This window comes from Mustela erminea, chromosome 5, assembly GCF_009829155.1.
Source record: "Mustela erminea isolate mMusErm1 chromosome 5, mMusErm1.Pri, whole genome shotgun sequence".
NCBI classification, from domain to species: domain Eukaryota; kingdom Metazoa; phylum Chordata; class Mammalia; order Carnivora; family Mustelidae; genus Mustela; species Mustela erminea.
Genome location: NC_045618.1, coordinates 89289503 through 89307254, shown reverse-complemented (window position 1 = coordinate 89307254; position 17752 = coordinate 89289503). Strand labels below are relative to the sequence as shown.

Sequence of the window (17752 nt, the reverse complement as noted above, 5' to 3'; positions counted from 1 at the left end):
GGAATGCTGACCACAAAGAAATTATCTATAAAATACACATCAAAGGAAATGAGAAAGAAATCAAACCATATCATTACCAAAAGTCAATGAAACACAGGAAGACAGACAAAAAAGAAGAGAAAAAAAAGGTACAAGATATACCCAAAACAGGAACACTTGGTTACTTAGTTGGCATAGTTAGTTAATTGTCTGACTAAATAACCAAGAGTTCCTATTTTGGGTATATCTTGTACCTCTTTCTCCTCAGGTCATGATCTCAGTTACCTGAGATCAAGCCCACTTAATATTCTCTTTCCCACTCTGTCTTCCCTTACTCTCTCCCTGTCCCCTGCCAAAAAAATAATAAATAAAATAATAAAATAAAAAATATACAGAAAACAATTAACAAAATTAGCAATAATAAATCTTTCATTATCAGTAATTAATGTAAATGTAAATGGATTAAATTCCCATCAAATGACATAAATTGGCTGACTGGGTTTTTTAAAAGATCCAATTATAGGGGCACCTGGGTGGCTCAATGGGTTAAACCTCTGCCTTCAGCTCATGTTGGATCTCAGGGTCCTGGGATGGAGCCCAGCATTGGGCTCTCTGCTCAGTGAGTAGCCTGCTTCCCCCTCCTTCTCTCTACCTGCCTCTCTGCCTACTTGTGATCTATCTCTGTCAAATAAATAAATAAAATCTCTAGAAAAATAAAAATAACAATAAATAAAAATAAAAGATCCAATTATATACTGATTACAAAGGACTCGTTTTATTTTTTCATTTAATTTATTCATTTTTCATTTATTTCATTTCATTCAATTAGCTAACATATACTAGATCATTAGTTTCAAATGTAGAGTTCAATAACTAATCAGTTGCATACAACACCCAGTTGCATATAACACCCAACACTTCATGTGCCCTCCTTAATGAGTATCACCCGGTTACCCCATCCCCCCACCTACCTCTCCTCCAGCAACCCTCAGGTTGTTCCCTACAATTAAGATTCTTTCAGGGCACCTGGGTGGCTAAGTGGGTTAAAGCGTCTGTCTTTGGCTCAGGTCATGATCCCAGGGTACTGAGATCGAGCTCCGCATCAGGCTCTCTGCTCAGCAGGGAGCCTGCTTCCCCCTCTCTCTCTGCCTGCCTCTCTGCCTGCTTGTGATCTGTCTGTCAAATAAATAAATAAAATCTTAAAAAAAAAAAAAAAAGTCTTTCAAGGTTTGTTTCCCTCTCTGATTACTTCCCATTCAGCTTTCCCTCCCTTCCCCTATGATCCTCTTTGCACTGTTTGTTATATTCCACATATGAATGAAACCATATGATAATTGCCTTTCTCTGATTGGCTTATTTCACTCAGCATAATACCTTCAGTTCCATCCACATCAATGTAAATGGTAAGTATTCATTCTTTCTGATGGTTGAGTAATATTCCATTATATATATAAAATCACATCTTCTTTTTATTACTATTATTACTATTATTAAGATTTATTTATTTATTTGATGGAGAGAGACACAGAGAGAGAGAAAAACACAAGCACGGGGTGTGGGAGAGGGAGAAGGAGGCCTCCTTTCTAGCAAGGAGCCCGATACAGGGCTCAATCCCAGGATCTTGGGATCACTATCTGAGCTGAAGACAGAGGCCTAATGACTGAGCCACACAGGCTCCCCTATAAACCAAATCTTTTTTTACCCATTCATCTGTGAATGGAGATCTTGGCTCTTTGCATAGTTTGGCTATTGTGGATATTGCTGCTATAAACATCAGGGTGCATGTGTCACTTCAGATCATTACATTTTTTTTTTAAGATTTTATTTATTTATTTGACAGAGAGAAATCACAAGTAGATGGAGAGGCAGGCAGAGAGAGAGAGAGAGGGAAGCAGGCTCTCTGCTGAGCAGAGAACCCGATGCGGGACTCCATCCCAGGACTCTGAGATCATGACCTGAGCCGAAGGCAGCAGCTTAACCCACTGAGCCACGCAGGCGCCCCCAGATCATTACATTTTTAACAAGAGACTCATTTTAGATGCAAAGACACACATAAGCTGCAAGTGAAAGGATTAACAAAATCCATGCAAATGGCAACCAAAAGAAAGCAGGAATGCTTATGCTAACATCAGACAAAATAGACTTCAAATAAAAAACTGTTAACAAGAGACCAAGAATCACATTATACAAACGTTGAACAAGAACATAAAATTCTAAACATTTATGCACCAAACATCAGAGCTCCTAAATGTATACAGCAAAGACAAATTGAAGAGAGAATACACAGCAATGCCCTACTTTCAATAATGTACAGAATCGCCAGACAGAAGATCAATAGGAAACATTGAACTTATAGTACATGTTAGAAAAAATAAATCTAGGATACATAAAGAACATTCCATCCAACAGCAACAGAATACAGATTCTTCTCAAGTGAACACAGATTCTTCTCCAAAATAGACCGTATTGGGCCACAAAACAAGTCTTACCAAATTCAAGAAGATTGTAATCATACAAGTATCTTTTCCAATCATAATGAAATTAAATTAGAAATCAATAGCACAGGGGTGCCTGGGTGGCTCAGTGGGTTAAAGCCTCTGCCTTCGACTCAGGTCATGGTCCCAGGGTCCTGGGATCAAGCCCCACATTGGGCTCTCTGCTCAGCGAGGAGCCTGCTTCCTCCTCTCTCTCTCTCTTTCTGCCTGCCTCTCTACCTACTCGTGATCACTGTCTGTCAAATTAAAAAAAAAAAAATTTTTTTTCTTTTAATTAAAAAAAAAGAAGAAGGGGGCACCTGGGTGGCTCAGTGGGTTAAAGCCTCTGTCTTTGGCTCAGGTCATGATCTCAGGGTCCTGGGATCGACGAGCCCCACATCAGACTCTCTGCTCTGCAGGGAGTCTGCTTCCTCCTCTCTGCCTGCCTCTCTGCCTACTTGTGATCTCTCTGTCAAATAAATAAAATATTTTTTAAAAAAAGAAGAACAACAATGTTAGAGGCATTATACTCACTGATTTCAAATAACATTGCAAAGCTATAATACCAAAACTTTATAGTATTGGCACGAAAACAGACAAATAAATCAACAGAATAGAAAACAGAGCCTAAAAATAAACCCAGGCATATATGGTCAACTAATTTATGACAAAAGCCAAGAATACACAATGGGAAATGAAAAGGCTCTTTAACAAATGGTGTTAGGAAAACCGGAAAGCCACATGCTAAAGAACAAAATTGGATCACTGTCTTATACCATACACAAAAATTAATTCAAAACAGATTAAAGACTTCAATCATAAAGTGAAATCATATTTATGATTTATAAAATCATAAAGCTCCAAGAAAGAAACATATGCAGCTGGTAAGCTCCTTGACATTGGTCTTGGCAATGATTTTTTTGGATTTGATACATAATGGTCCAGTGTTTCTGGAACATGTGTGGATAGGAATGGTTGGCAAGAAAGAAAACTGTGCAGAAGATACAGCACTGAGGACCTTATGATCCTACGTCTGGGTTTTAATCCACAATTGAAAGAGAACTGCAGAAGGGTTTTAAGCAGGAGAGTTTTGCATTTGAGGACAATAATTCTGGTGGCAATAGGAAAGGTGAACTGAGATGGAAGACGTCAAAAATGGAAACTGTTGCATTGTCTCCAAAATAGATGATGCAAGTCTGAACTTGGGCAGTGGGAAAGGAGTGAATGAGAGGTTTTCCAGAGATATTTATGAGACAGGAGTTGATGGCTCTGGAAAATGAGACAGAAGGGGAAACTAAGGAAGAACTTTAAGCTTCTCTAAAGGAAAAAGAAAAAAAAAATGGTCTCAAAAGAGAAAAGGCACTAAAGTGAAAGAAAGCTGCTAAAGAAGGAATAGATTCTCTTGTCCCATCCCCCAAAGAACATTTTCTTTTCCCTAAAATCATTGAAACAAATTTCTATACAGACACTTTGAATTTAATTATAAAGCTGAAAAACCTAGAATATTAAAATCTAATCAGGTATACCTTTACTAAGTTTTTACTGACTTTTAAATAAGCAGTTAGATAAGACTACTAAGTCTTCCACATGTAGGCTTATATGTGCCTCAAGGAATCATACAGGCTTCATTTTTCTTGAGCAATTAGGAAAGGTTTCTACTTTTAAATGGGAAGAAAAATCTAATTTGATAATATTTTCTTTCCTCAAGTAGCAGTCAAGTACATAATTATTTTTTAAAGTGGTGATAGAAAAGTCAATCACATTATCTTCGTGGTAACCATTTCTCAGGCTTACAACACAACCACATTCCAATTGGATGTTCACAGCCTCTGAAAGGATGCTGCCTACTTCAGCATCCAACTTCCTTCTAAAGAAACTTATGCAAAGGACCTGAGTGGCCAAGTGATGGGAAGAACAGATACAGCTGTCCAAACTATAGCAAAGTAATTCACTTTTATGTAACTGAGGATTTCCTATTGAAGTATTAAGATAATTATCAAATCTCAGCTTAACTGTCCCAGTGAAGAACCGATCTAAAAAAAAAAAAAAGAAAAAGAAAAAGAACAAGCTCTTAGAAATTCAGAAAGCAGTCTCCTGTACATTTTGTAACTTGAAGAGGACTTCACAATCCAAGTAGCACTTTCTGCAACAGAGTAGGAAAACTTTAGAAGGAATAATACAACAACAAACAAAGAAGGCCTGGTTATTACACAAGCAGAAGTAAAGAGAAATAATATTATTATAATTTTCTGAACACTGAGTCTTAAATTAATTGGGCAACGTGGAGAAACTTTGCAGGCAAGAAGAAACACCGAAATCCTCTCCCTTCACGACTTGGAATATGACCATTTCAAAGCAGAAAGGTTTAAATTCCCAGATTTAGAGGTGCTTTTTTGATCTAGCTTAGTGAATGAGGACATTGCTTTTCTTAGTCTAGCTTAATGTTTGATGACATCCTTGCTTTCCCGCTACATCCCTTTTCAGTTTAGCCTTTTGCAGCCCTGAAGAGGACCTAGATTCCCTTCAGGCTTGCAAATTCTAGACACCATGTGATCCTCAGAACTTTTTTCCACTACCTGGCATCCAGACATCCTTGCCAGTAATTCCTCTGTCTCCTTTGGGAAACTTTCTCTTTCATGGGATACAGTCTTAGTGGAAATATAATCAAGGTGCCCTACCCTCAACCTTTGATGAAATTCAAAGAAGTCCCTTAAGAGTCCCTCTGAAAGATGAGATTTTTTTTTCCACCTATCACCCATGGTCTGGGGGTTCAGCCTTTCAGACTCCCTATCCTAGTTCTTCAATCTCCCATACATTTACTTTAGTTATAGCACTAGGTGTCTGAGCCAGGTTCTCTATACTTTCCATCAATCCCAGGGACTGAGATCCTACCCAACCAAAAAAAGCTCTTTTGCTTAAGGTAACTAAAATTGGTTTCTCCTACTCACAACTCAAACACAATGATGGGTTCATAACACTGGAAATACTGTTTATCATTTTCAAACTTTCCTGTTGAATCTAAACTAAACCCAGAACACAATTTGGGTTATAGAAGAGACTCTTAATGGTAATAACCTGGAATGCATACAGAGCAGTGTTGCAAGACATTACCACACTTCCAAAGATCTCTATAAAATCCATCTTCCTTAACAGCAAAGGATTCAAGCAGATTGAAGAGGATGAGGAAACCCAATGATACTGGGGGCTCCCAATTAGATGAAACTGTTGTTTATCTTCCCAGCATTAAATTATACCTAAGCCCCTTGACATCAGATAAACTTAAATTATCCTTTAGCTTCCTAGGCAGAGTTTCTACACTTAACTTAATTTCCCTTAGCCTTTTCCTGGTAGCTTTTACTTGTCTTCCCTGAGCATCTCAGGGGATGGTTTCAATAGGTAGGGCAGAGCATCCCTGAGAAACACAGCCGAGTTTTATCCACTGGCAAGAACATACACCCTTTTTCAATTAACTCACATTCCTTATAGATTAATAATAATTCACTCTGAGCAAGTGTACTGTTTTTATTACACAATATTTCCATCACTGTGCAGCTGTGTATCCTTAGATGCCCCAGACTGGAGCCAGGTTTCTCCCACCAGCAGTCTTCATTATGTCTCACTCTAGGTGAAAGGCAGAAATCAGGAGGAAAAAAAGAGTATAATTGTTAATATCTTTCTTTCACATTAAGAGGAATCAAAATTCTGACTGAAATTTAAAAGAATAAAAAATAGCAGTGAAACAAACAAAATAAACCATTTGAAGAACTAAAGTCATTATAACATTTAAATAATGGGAGGAGAAATGAAGAAGAGATAAAGTAAATAAATCATATCTTTTCATTTGAAGTTAAAATTTGTTATCAGTATTCTATTTCTGCATGACAACTTCTTACAGATTTATCAGCTTAAAACAACACAAAATTATTATCTCACAGTTTTCTGTGGGTCAGGAGTCTGGGCACAGGTTAGCTGAATGTTCTGCTCTGGATCTCATTAGGCTGAAAGTAAGGTGTCAGCCCGGGCTACAATCACATCTGAGGCTTGGGGCCCTTTTCCAAACTCTGTTGGCAGAATTCATCATCTTGCAGTTTGACTGAAGTCCCTGATTTCTTGCTACTGTCAGCCAGGGTTCGCTCTCCACAGCTAGGTCCTAGCCAGATGGCTCTCTTCTCTCAACATATGACAGCTTTCTTCTTCAAGTATGGTAGGAGAATCTTTTTTTTTTTTTTTTTTGAAGGCCTGTTCCCTTTTTTAATGACTCATTTGAATATGTTACCCAGGATAATCTTTGCATTAACTAAAAGTCAACTGACTAATAACCTAATCATTAGAGTAACAGCCCATATTCACAGGCACCACCAATTCCCAAGGCAGAAGGATTTATACAAGGCATGCAAACCATGGAGAGAATCTTTGGAGGCATGTTAGAATTCTGCCTAGCACAACAGTCACGATCTAAAGTAGGTAAATCAAAATACAGAAGAACAAGCATACTATCCAAGCTTATATTTAGACATTTTACAACTTAAAAAAAAAACAGAGTTAAACATAAGCTGCTTTTGAGAAATAGATCTGGGCAGGAAGGAAAATTGTTGCTTTTTATCAAATGCTTTTATGTACTATTTGATTTTTTAAAACCCTATATATACATTATCCCAATAAAAGCAAAGGAAAGTTCATTAACAGATTATATGGTTTATTTTTACCTTGTGTGTCATCTAAAGCTATGAACACCCCTAACTTCTGGACATAACTCCCTCCTGTTCTTCCTAAATTTTATACTAATTACTTCTTTTCATCTTACTTTATATTACACAAGAAATAATGCTATTGTTGAAAATTAGAAACCAAAGATGGAGCAGTGCAAATATCCCACCTTCACAGGCTCATTTTCCTCTACTCCTCTTAAGTGTTCGAGTTAGTCCGGATTGACTATAAACTTATTTTCTTAATCCTTCTCTTACTCTCCCTGGATGACTTCATCGATTCCTATGGTTTCAAGTATCTTCTCTGTGCTGATGATTCTCAAATATACACTTAGAGCTATGACCTCTCTACCTCCCTCTTGAGTTCCACACACTTATTTTTAATTTTCCTAGATGTCTCCAACTACTTAATGTACTAGCATCTCAAATCTGTTAAGTCCAAAATTTATTATTTGCTACTGCCAAGCTTCTCCTCATATTTCCTCTATCATCTGATAATATAACCATTCACTCAGTCTTTCAAACTATATACTTGTCATCTGTCACACCTGCTTATTTCTCACCATTCATGGTCACCAAGTCCTCTTGACTATACATCAGACTTGTTCCACATCTGACACTACCTCACCATCATCACTGCCACCCCTTGGCCAACCCTCATTTTTCTTATTTCCATCTACCAATCTCCCACTTTCTAATCTATCCTCTATGTCCCAGGGGTCATTTTCCTAAAAGCCAGATTTAATTATACAACTTGCTAATTGGAAACTTTCTTTCTCCTTAATTTCCTTCAAAATAAAGCCCAACACAACTTTCATCTTCATCTTCATTAGTTCATCTCTCCCCTGATACTCCTTCTCACCACTCTCCCATGCAAACCCAATCTATCTTCTAGTCATACTGAACTTCTCACCATTTGATAAACATGCCATGTTCCTTTATAATTACTTAATTCTACACATGTAATCTTCTCTGTCTAAAATGTTCTAGGCTCATCAACTCATTCCTCTCTTGTCCTCCCCAATCTCACCTTCTTGCACACTGCTTCCTATAGCAAACTTCTCACTATTTTATGAACTCACCTGCTCTTTGACAATCCTGTGTATTTTCACTATTTTTCTCTCTATATGGGATGCATTTATCAAAGACCTACTCATTTTTCAAGATCCAGCTCAAATTCTGCCTCCTCTAGCAAAGATTTCCTCATTACACACAGAACACCTACCTATTCTCTTAACTAACAGCATACAATTTTAATACGATTACTGTGTTTTCATTATTATCTCATTATCTTCCTGATTCAACCAAGACCATCTTCAGAATAGATAATCTCTATTATTTCCATATCATTAGAACCAAGTACAATTCCAAGAACATATAAAATTTTACAAAATCAAATTAATTTGTGTATATAGTCCAGTTGATTTATAAAAAAGGAGACAATATGGTACATACCCATCTGAAAAAGTGAATCTTGCCCTTCCCTCACACTATATGCAAAAATTAATTCTAGATGAATTGTAAAGTTAAATGTGATTTATAAGTAAAGGTTCCAGGATAAATTTGAATACATCTCTTTTTTTAAGATTTTATTTTTAAGTAATTCTCACACCCAATGTGGGGCTTGATCTCACAACCCTGAGATCAAGAGTGACATGCTCTACTGACTGAACAAGACAGGCACCCCTGGAAGACATCTTCATGACCTTGGAGCAAGCAAAGATTTCCTAAATAGGATAAAGAATATATTAATCATAAAAGAAATGATTGTTAAATTGAACCACATAAAAATTAAGACCTTCTGGTCATCAAAAGACATAACTGAGAAAATGAAAAAGCAAGTCACAGAGTGGAAAAGATATTGGTAACAAATCCACCTAACAAGGAATTTGAACCAAGTACAAATCAATTTCTTATAAAAAGAAAACAGCCAGCCAATAGGAAAAAATATGAGCAAATGATTCATAGAAGAATATAACAACCTATATAGATATGGAAATGTATTCACTTTCATTAGTCATCAGAGAAAAGCAAATCAAACTCACAAAAGAGCTATCAACCTGTACATGTTACCTTATAAGGAAAAAAGGTCATTGCAGATGTGATGAAGGTAAGGAGCTTGGGACGGAAAGATCATCCTGGATTATTCAGGTGGACCCTAAATGCCATAACATATATCCTTAAAAAAGGGAGACTTGACTACACACATAAGAAAAGGATATAAAGACAGAGCAGAGAGAGTTGAAGATTCTGGCCTTGAAGATTGGAGTGATATGGCTGCAAGCCAGAGTATCCTGACAGCCACCAGAAGCTGGAAGATGCAAAGAATGTATTCTCTCCTATAACTTCCAGAGGAAATGTCACCCTGCCAACACATTAATTTCAGCCCAGTGATAAAGATTTTGGACTTCAGCCCTCCAGAACTGTAAGAGAATAAACTGATGTTTCAGGCCACCAAGTTTGTGGTAATTTATTACAACAGCTGCGAGAAAATAATACAGGTACTAAATATCAACCTCATCTCTATTTAGCAAAAGTGTTAAACATTGACAATTGTGTAATAGCTCTGGAAATAATACCCTTTTTTCAAATTTGTCCAGTAAGTGCATTTTCCCAATTTCCCAATTGATTGTGGCATCCTACATAAAATAGAGATATTCACAGCAAGTAGCAAGATATGACAAACATGGAATATGATGCTACATGGTATATCACAAGGATCTTAAAAAATATGTTTGTTGCAATGTTCCTAGCCCAAAGTATCTTTTGTCTGTTAAGGGTTTGGCTTTAATACTACTTCAAACTTCAAATGCTTTTAAATACAAGATGTAAACCTTCTAGCTCAAAAACTCAAAGAGTGGGGCACCTGTGGGTTAGTCCTCTGCCTTCAGCTCAGGTCATGGTCTCAGGGTCCTGGGATCAAGCCCTACATTGGGCTCTCTGCTCAGCAGGGAGTCTGCTTCCCCTTCTCTCTCTGCCTGCTGCTCTGCCTACTTGTTATCTCTCTGTCAAATAAATAAATAAAATCTTAAAAAAAAAACTCAAAGAGTATAAAGGGCACTTATTTAATTGATTAAGGATTATTTAAAATGCAAATATATATGGACACACTGAGATTTCAGAAGGTTTTCAAATAAAACTTAAGTGCCTTACAGTAATTCATTAATCCACTTATCTTCTTATGAATGCTTCAACTAATTACAGCATATTATATTCTCAATGAATATATCCCAATTCACCCAAAAGATTAATGTTTTACTCAATTCATACTTATTAGGTACAAATATATACAAAGCAATGTGCTCCTTGCTGAGGTTGGGAGGTAGAGGAGTGAGACACACCTAACAGAAACTTTTCAGGGCTGACTTCTACTGTATAGAAGAAACTATAAGCAATAAAATAAACCCACAGGAAAATAAGAGAAATAACTATAACATTGTTTTTCTAAGTTCTGTAAGAGTTTTAGTTAAAAAGGTTACAGTTTAGAAAAAGGAGAAATTTCTGTATAGCTAGGATGGGAAGAGGAAGAAGGCAATGAAAATGGTTCACAGAAAAGGTAGCTCTTGAATGATCTATCATGCCAAGATGAACAATCCCAGTGGTGAGAACAGCATACACAAGTACAGAGTTGACAAAGTGCGATGTGTCCAAATTACTGTACAGAGATCACTCTGCCTGGGATATAAGTTTGCAGAGGAAAAAAAAAAAAAAAAAGACAGATGGCTAGATTTTGTCTATTAGCCAGGAAAACCCACAAGAAGTTTTAAACCAAAGAAATAAGGAAGAGAAGACAGGGGAAAATGATTCAGATTCTCGCTCTGCCACTTAAACACTAATTTCAGGCAAAATTTCTTGTCCTCCTGGAGCTGTCTTTGTTGCTATAAATGGAGATAACTGAAATAATGACCTTGTAGGACTGCTGCGAAGGTCAAAAATAAGTAAGGAATGTAATATACTGTATAAACTTTAAAACAGGCAAGTAAAACGTATACAATACAAAGTTCATGCTTGCATTGATAATGCAGGCAGAGTTAGTAAGCGCCTGAGTATCAGCTGGGAATCTAGGGACTAGTTACATATCTCAGAGCCTGCCAAATTATTCAAACTATCCAATTCTAAATTTGCTCAGGTGCTTACTCTGTCTTTTCCATTTCTTCCCACCAAAAAAACGCAATAATTGTTCTACCCCATGCTTTCCTCTCACACCTTCTATATCCTGACAGCCCCCCCACCCCCCCACCCCACCCTTTCCCATACGGCCCTGAATAGCAAGAAAGAGTGCCTCTTTCTCTTGCAAACTGTAACAAACCATTTTTTCAGTGACAATCTTCTCTCATCTACTGGCCTCACCAAATTTGAATTAAAAAATTCTGGGTATATTTTTAAACAGTCATGGAGGTTTTATGAGAAAAATAATCAGGGAAGGGGGTCAGGGAATGCTGGGTAGTCAGGATGGCCAGGAAAGGCCTTTCTGATAAGGAGGTATCTGCTCAGAAGCCTGAACAGGACTGAAGATACCAGCCCAAGCACATTACAGGTAGAAGAAAAAAGTGCAAAGGAGCAGGGGAAAAATAAGGAAGTCAGACTGGTGGAATACTAAGAGGAAGGAGGAAATAATACCAAAGCGATAATGGGGGGAGGAAGATTCTGTAGGGCTTGGGCAACATTAGTACGGATTTTGTCTTTTACTCTAAGAGATGAAATGACTAAGGGTCTTCATAGAAGAGTGATGATGTGATCATGTTTAAAAGCACCACTCTGGCTGCAGTATGGAGAACATATGGGCAAAGGAGGAAGCAGGGTATCTGTTAGGATGCTTTTGCAGTGATCCAGACAAAAAGTGGTAGTGACTTGTACCAAAGACTCCAAGCTGACTCCAGGTAAAGGAACTGGTGGTTGATGCAAAGGACTGAAGGATGGATTTTCACTCTGGATTTTTTTTTTTTTTTAATGTATACCATGGGAATATTGTGCCTGTATGTAAGTTCCATGACACTGGCTTTCCATTACTTCAGCTTCAGATCTTCAAAGCAAAAACATTGTCATGATTATGGCATAAGCTTTCATAGACATGTAAAAAGTTCTGTTAACCAAAAGAATACCTTGGGTGCCTGGGTGGCTCAGTGGTTTGAAGCCTCTGCCTTCGGCTCAGGTCAGGATCCCAGGGTCCTGGGATCGAGCCTCGCATCAGGCTCTTTGCTCAGCGGGGAGCCTGCTTCCCCCTCTCTCTCTGCCTGCCTCTCTGCCTACTTGTGATCTGTCTATCAAATAAATAAATAAATCTTATAAAAAAATAAAAGAATACACTATCATGGCAGTTAAATGGGGTTTTACTTAATACAGTCAGATTAACTTTAAGAGTACTAAATAAATACCTTTTGTTATGTCCTCCAACATACAAAAATAGTTTGATACTTGGAAATATTTGTGATAAAACTTTCACTATAGCCATTTCAATAAGAATTGAAAATGTATATAATTGAATGCTTTACAAATTATGATAATTTTCTTCCCCAAAGTATACTCTTCTCCCTTGTCTATACCGTCTATCAAAAAAGAGGATCAATATTATTCAATATTTCAAATTTTTCAAGCATATAATCTTAGTTCAATATTATTAGTATGCTATTGATATTCTATAATCAAAATGAAGTTATACATGAATTTCAATCCTTATACAATTATTTCAATTGCCACTTGAGATAAACATTATTCAAATCCTAAACATTGATATAAATATTAGGAATACTGGAACTCTGAAAAGTTTTTAAACCTTAAGACTATATTCATTAAAAGAGTACAAACTACTCAATCTGAAACAGGAAGAAATAGAAAATTTGAACAGACCCATAACCAAAGAAATTGAATCAATACTCCAAAATCGCCCAACAAACAAAAGTCCTGGGCAAGACGGTTTCCCAGAGGAATACTATCAGACATTTAAAGAAGAATTAATACCTATGCTTCTCAAACTGCTCCAAAAAACAGAAATGGAAGGAAAACTTCCAAACTCCTCTTACAAGGCTCCCATTACCTCAATTTAAAAGCCACACAAAGACCCCCACGAGAAACAAGAATTACAAGCCAATAACCCTGATGAACAGGGATGCAAAACTTCTCAATAACATCAGAAAATCCAGTCCAACAGTATGCTAAAGAATCACTCGCCACGATCAAGTGAGATTTATTCCTGGGTTGTAGGGATGGTTCAATGTTTGCAAATCAGTCAGCATAATACATAATACATCATGTTAATAAAAGAAAGGATAAGAACCATATGATCCTACCAATAGATGCAGAAAAAGCATTTGACAAAACACAGCATCCATTCTTGATTAAAAGTCCCTCACCAAAGTAGGGGTAGATGGAACATACCTCAACATCATAAAGGCCACATGTGAAAGACCCACAGCTAATATCATCCCCAGTGGGGGAAAACTGTGAGCTTTTCCTCTATGGCCAGGAAGAAGACAGGGATGTCCACTCTCACCACCGCTATTTAACACAGTTCTGGAAGTCTTGGCCTCAGCAGTCAGACAACAAAAGGAAATAAAAGGCATCCGAATCAGCAAGGAAGAAGTCAAACTTTCACAACTCCCAAACAGCATGATACTCTACGTAGAAATCCCGAAAGATGCTACCAAAAAATTGCTAGAACTGATACACGAATTCAGCAAAGTTGCAGGATATAAAATCAACGTGCAGAAATCTGTTACATTTCTACACACCAATAACAAAGCAGCAGAAAAGGAAATCAAGGAATCAGTCCCATTTGCATTTGCACTAAAGAATGTAAGAGACCTAAGAATAAACCTAATGAAACAGGTAGAAGAGCTGTGCTCTGAAAACTGTAGAACACTTAGGAAAGCAACTAAAGAGGACACAGAGAAATGGGGGGAAGATTCCATACTCCATACTCGTGGACTGGAAGAACAAACATTATTAAAATGTGTATACTACCCACCACAATCTACACGTTTAATGCAATCCCTATCAAAATACCATATATACCCAAACAGCATTATTCAGAGAGCTACAACAATCCTAAAATTTGCATGGAACCAAAACGGGCCCCAAATAGCCAAAGCAGTCATCAAAAAGAAAAGAAGCAAAGCTGGAGATACCGTAATTCTGGACTTCAAACTAGAGTCCAAAGCTGCATTCATCAAGACAGTACGGTACTGGCACAAGTCCAGACACATAGATCAGTGGAACAGAATAGAGAACCCAGAAAGGGACCCACAGCTCCATGGTCAAATAATCTTTGACAAAGCAGGAAGGAATATCCAAGGGAAAAGACAGTCTCTTCAACAACTGGTGTTGGGAACACTGGACAGCCACATGCAGAAGAAGGAACTTGAACTACTTTCTTACACCAGACACAAAAATAAATTCAAAATGGATGGAAGACATACAGGTGAAACAACAAACCATAGCAAAATCCTAGAGGAGAACACAGGCAGCAACCTCTTTGACCTCGGCCACAGCAACTTCTTACCAGACTCTCTCTGGAGGCAAGGGAAACAAAAGTGAAAGTGAACTACTGGGACTTTATCAAGATAAAAGCTTCTGCACAGTGATGGAAAAAAGCCAACAAAACTCAAAGGCACCCTACGGGATGGGAGAAGATATTTGCAAATGACCCAACTGGAAAAGGGTTAGTATCCCGAATCTATCAAGAACTTATCAAACTCAATACCCCAAACCCAAATAATCCAGTTAAGAAATAGGCAGAAGATCTGAATAGACATTTCTCCAAGGAAGACATCCAAATGGCTTACAGACATGAGAAAAGATGCTCAACATCACTCATCAGCAGGGAAATACAAGTCAGAATCACAATGAGATACCACCTCACCCCTGTCATAATGACTAAAACTTACCACACAGGAAACAACAGATGCTGGTGAGGATGCAGAGAAAGAGGAACTCTTACACTGTTGGTAGGAATGCAAATGGGTGCAACCAGTCCAGGGAACAGTTTGGAGGTTCCTCTACAAGTTAAACATAGAATAATCTTATGACCCAGCAATTGCACTATGAGGTATTCACCCAAAGAATACAAAGATCAGATTTGAAAGGGTATCTGCTCCTGTTTATAGCAGCATTATCAATAATAACCAAACTATAGGAAGAGCCCAAGTGTCCATCCACCAAATGATGAATGGGAAAAGATATACACAAGCCATCAAAAAATTGAAACCTAGCCATATGCAGTGATGTGGATGGAGCTAGAGTGTATTATGCTAATTGAAATAAGTCAGTCAGGGAAAGACAAATCCCATATGATTTCACTTATATGTGGGATTTAGGAAACAGAACATATGAACATATAGAAATGGAAAGGGAAAAAAAGAGATGAGAGAGAGAGAAGGGGAAGAAAACCATAAAAGACTCTTGAGGATAGAGAGCAAACAGGGTGATGGAGGGATGTCCTAAATGGGTGATGGATATTAAGGACGGCTCTTGTTACAATGTTATAGGTGTTATATGTAAGTGATGAATCACTGAATTTTACTCCTGAAACCAATACTACACCAAATCTTAACTAACTTGAATTTAAATCAAATCTTGAAAGGCAAAAAAAGCCAGTTTTGTTTAATATTGAACAAAAGTGATATTGTACTGTACATACTATTTTTAATCCTTTTTACTCATGACATATATGCACAGAATTTAAGTTTAGATACATGTAGATATATATATTTAGATTTGATGGAGAGGTTATGAGAATACTTAATAATACCTGTGTTTCTGAGAGCTCTCCAGTTCCTAGTTCTAACCTCTTGTGTCCTGGATCCATTGTAGCCACTTATTTCTGTATGACACCCCACACCGTTTTAATAAATGTCACCATTTTTGCTAAAGCCACCCCAAGTTATTTTTTGTTCTTTCTGTCTTAGTGTATAATGTCAATCAACCAATGGTGTATGGTGTGTAATATTTAACCTCTATTCTTTCCAATACAAGATCATTATTCTCTAATCTTGACCAAAATGACAGGTGAAAGATCCTTATTTGAAATTGCATTTTGGGTACCTGGGTGTCTCAGTGGGTTAAAGCCTCTGCCTTCGGCTCAGGTCATGATCCCAGGGTCCTGGGATTGAGCCCCACATCAAGTCTTCCTCCTCTCTCTGTCGGCCTCTCTGCCTACTTGTGATCTCTGTCTGTCAAATAAATAAATAAAATCTTAAAAAAAAAAAAAAGAAATTGCATTTTTTCCATTATAAGCACATTTTGAACAAAGTACTTTCCATTTGTCTTGCTCATATCACATTTATTTAATTCATCTATAATAGTTTCACACAGTCGTGGTATTCAAGTTTTCCTATTTATTGTTCATCTTTAGAGGCCTGCTTTTTGCCTAAGAGAAATTATGGGTATATTCTCCTTGACTTGACTTCCCATTCTATTTTAACTTGCACTTTCACAATTTCTCCCTTAGAATTTGACCTGGATTTGAGCTGGAGGCCTGGAGACATATGACTTCTAATCTTTGTTCTGGCCTTTAGCCACTTGATAGTAAAGGTTGCTGTCACCTGGTTTCTTAAGTTTGAGTGTGTTGAATCACATCCCTTGAACATACATCATTTCTGGAAGTGCTTTATCTGAATGTTGGTGTACTCTCACATCAAGAGAAGCAGGTTGCCGCAGGAAGTGAAGGGACCAATGTGAAGCTGTGTGGCCCATTGGCATTTTATTTGGTGGTATCACAGTGCATATTTCTTTATGCTTAGGATTTTTTTTATGTATTTCATGCTTAAGGTATAGTCTTCTTACTTCCACAGAATACTCTTTTCAGTAATTTAATGATGAAGAGAAGAGGGAGATATCAACAGACACAATATTTGGGAGGTGGGTAGATGGGTAGATGAGGCGAGTTTAATCATCTGAAGAAAATCCAAGAAAAATGAAGCAGTAGAGAAGCTAAAATGTAATAGGTTAGTCAAGGCCAAGGATCTTTGTTGTGTCCACTTACGTCTCTAGAAATAAGCATTTATGTCTCTAGACATAAGCATCTCATGTCTCTAGAACAGTGTCTGGCACATAGTTTATGCTCAATATTCAATGAAAGATGGAAGGCAGAAGAGAGATTAATGAAATGAAATCCTGAAGGAGAAAATGGGGGGGAGAATTAAGGTGATCTCTTTCCTTTCGGGCTGGGGACAAGAAATAAGAAATAGCACATACAGACAGATTTAGAGGTAAGGGAGAGGAAAATTATACCTCATGATAACTATTTTCTCAGTGAAGTAGAAAGTCAAGGCCCAGGCTGAGAGTGAGGGTGAGAATAGAATAGAGTAGGAGTAGTAGAATAGAAAATACAGCTTGAACAGAGGGTTAAAGCTTTGAAACTCTTCCCTAACAGTGGGAAAGGAATCTATTCTAATTCAGTAGCAAAGGCTACTGAATACTATTAGAATCCTAGCTTAGGAATGTGAGCCAAGCAATAGGATGATGCAGTTTTTTCCTACGGTTATGTGATTTATTTTTTAATAGTGTGAAAACAGGGAGGATAAAATGTGCCCACAACTGGCTAAATAAATAAGTGTTGTGGAATGTCAAAGGAAACTGAAGGCATGGCTATAAAAT

General features: G+C 37.4%; 1 long non-coding RNA gene across 3 annotated transcripts in view; it reads right to left on the bottom strand.

Moving 5' to 3' along the window:
• Window positions 1-5763: 5763 nt before the first annotated feature.
• LOC116591315 overlaps window positions 5764-17752 on the bottom strand; it is an 86407-nt gene continuing 74418 nt past the window's right edge. Inside the window, exon 6 of one of the 3 annotated variants that reach the window (XR_004285942.1) lies at window positions 5764-6074. This is a non-coding gene — a long non-coding RNA (uncharacterized LOC116591315). The remainder of the gene's footprint in view (window positions 6075-17752) is intronic. The other 2 variants (XR_004285941.1, XR_004285944.1) reach the window with 2 other exon arrangements.